This window comes from Rhagoletis zephyria, unplaced genomic scaffold (assembly GCF_001687245.7).
Source record: "Rhagoletis zephyria isolate East Lansing unplaced genomic scaffold, Rhagoletis_zephyria_1.1 Rzeph_scaffold_00204, whole genome shotgun sequence".
NCBI classification, from domain to species: Eukaryota; Metazoa; Arthropoda; class Insecta; order Diptera; family Tephritidae; genus Rhagoletis; species Rhagoletis zephyria.
The window spans coordinates 17,567-20,398 of record NW_016157288.1 but is presented as its reverse complement, the minus strand read 5'-3'; positions in this window follow the sequence as shown (position 1 = coordinate 20,398).

Below are 2,832 nucleotides of genomic sequence, written 5' to 3'. Positions count from 1 at the left end.
ATACTGAGCATCTTTCTCTTTGACACCATGTCTGAAATCCCACGTGATCTGTCAAATACTAATGCATGAAAATCCTAACCTCAAAAAAATCACCCGTTAAAAGCAATTATTTTAAAAGTGATGTAAATAAAACACTCAAGAATCAAATGTAAACAAACAAACAGCTGCTTACAATTCTGTCAACCATTCACAATAGTACATATTTTTATCGATCAAGTTACACAATAGCAAAATAAAAGATGATCGACTCGATCGACAAATTTCTATTCTACTGCCAGTCGACACTCGCAATAGGGGCCTTACTTAAGATTTCTGGAACTTTCGGGTGTATTTCGAGATTGTCGGGAGTAATTTCGGTGTTTTGNCTACGAAAAAGCTATCACTGAATCTGAACTGCTATGAACGTGTGTATTCAAAACAAGCGCTGCGTTCGTAGCTACTCGAACTTAATAGCATTTTCGTAGATTTCACGAAAAATCGGACTACGATGGATTCTATGATAGCCTTGATTAGTTCGTGCGATTATGACTTATGGATCGATTATGGATGGGAACAGAACCTCAGTTGGGTTGCCGATAGACATCGCCACTGAAATGAAAATGTTTTTTATTATGAATAGCAATAATTAAGTTTCATAAAGTTCAAGGTGGTACAATTTAAAAAAAAGTTGAGAAAAGAAATAAAGTATCTCAATCAAAATTTCCCGGCAGCCACAAAAATGCAGTTGCCAATATAGCAACTTAGTTGCCAGCTTTCGGTTGCTAGTTGCCATCGGTAATACCATTTTAGCCACTGGCCAACCAACTGAAGTTCGGTTGTCCTCCGTAATCGACCCACCCATAAAATCGGAATCGAATATGCATGCACGTTCTGCAGAACGATAAATATTTTGTAAATGTGTGCTCCTCAGTATATCCAGTAANCAAAGGCATGCCAGAAGATGTTTCATCATATGTTTTCGGCCATCGTCTTCTTCGAGTAGGTTCATCGATACCAAAAACTGTACAACCTCTATGTGCCAGCAGCCCTTAGTGGTTTTGCCAATGACATGGGGGAAATGTTTAGCTATTTGTACAACGATTTAGGGGTGGGGGCGGAGGGNCCTGGGGGGCTGTTTGAAAATAGGGGAATTTTAGATTTTTTGCAAGGAAAAAACAAAGTTAAACTTGCGTCCGAAGAAGGGGGGCTGAACACCTTTTGCAGAGAACACCTTTCTGCGTAGGCGGCCTTCGGTCGCGCTTAGGGATTATAACCCTTACTACGTAGAATTCTCCTTTCTGTGTGACATAACTGGGGCTACCGCCCCAGTGATGTAACCTTGGGAAAGGATGAGGTAACTAGAATTCCCTCTCTGTGTCGTAAACCTGGGGCTGCCGCCCCAGTGATGTCTATTTTACACTGGGTGTTTTATAAAAATATCTTGTACAGAAAAATTTATAAACAAATTTATAACAAAAATTTGCAACAAATACCATATTTCCAACCGACATTATTGTTAAATTAGTGCACAGTTTAGTAAATTAAATTTTTGTAATAAAGCGTGAACTGTTGTCTACAAGTGTGTGTAAAAGCTTTTTGATTCGATTCACGCGTTTGGGCACAGCAACCCAAAATCGTTGTACAAATTCATAAACAGTACCCTGACATGGTATTATTGCACTGTTAATAACCAAATTTAGCCGCAGTTGCATTCACACGTGATATAATAGCTAGTGTCGGCAAGATGTGGGAATGCCCAGGAGATGGCGTTTGTTCAGCTATCGAAATCATTACACCGACGGCGGTGGGCAGTTCTGCTGGAACATATTTAACACAGCAGTGGTAGCGGCGTTTTGTTTTGCAACAATAGCCTGCAATGATGACATGTCATATATTGTCGACGAAGATAGATATAAAATTTAAAATGACTAACCTTATTCCCGGCCGATTTGGGAGAAAACCGCGGGGATTGCAGTAGTTCTTGCAATCACCGTTGATGATGCTCTGCTTGTAATTAATAGTCTGAAAATACAGAAAATTGCATTAATGAAATGTTATACACACCAAATAAATAAATTTCAATAATTTGTATACCATTTCACAAACCGAATTACCAAGAAACAGAAACTCACCGCGATGCAATACAGAAACAAAAACCAACAGGGCTGTATTTTCTAGGAAAACAACACAAGCGCTCAGAGCAATCTGATTCGCAAATTATTTTGTGAAAAATAATAACCGAAAAGAGTTTTTACACATGATTATCACATTAACTCATAAGTGTAAATTATTGTGATTATTTTTAGTTGAATATAGTTGTATTACCTTAGACTTTTTTTAATGTTTTGTAATGTTCTGTCTTTTGGGACGCAAATGCAACCATGCGCTCAATTTCTTGTGGGGAAATTTGGTCCCCATAAAGGACTTTCACCACGAAACAGCTACAAAAACAAAAACCTTTTCTACTGGTATACTGTGGTCATTAGCTCGTGAAGCTTCTACAACATCAGGTGTGCTTGAGCCAACCAGAAAATTAAAAACGCTATTAATATGAAAGTTAAATAAAAACTTAGAAAAACTTAAGTATGGCATATAAGCACACTATAAAATGTGCATGTAAAACTACTACTGAAAAGTGTTTATTTTTCAACCAGAATATGTTCAAGTATACGCACAAGATGTTCGAGATTTGGTATTGAACATGAGTTGTTTAAAATATACACATGAAATGTTTAAAATTACAAACATTTTGAAAGTAAAAATATATTTTTTACAAATAACAAATACTAAGTGCCATAGGCGCACAGTGGTTCGGATAGCAGATCTAGCTGGACGAAAGTCAAAATTTTTTTG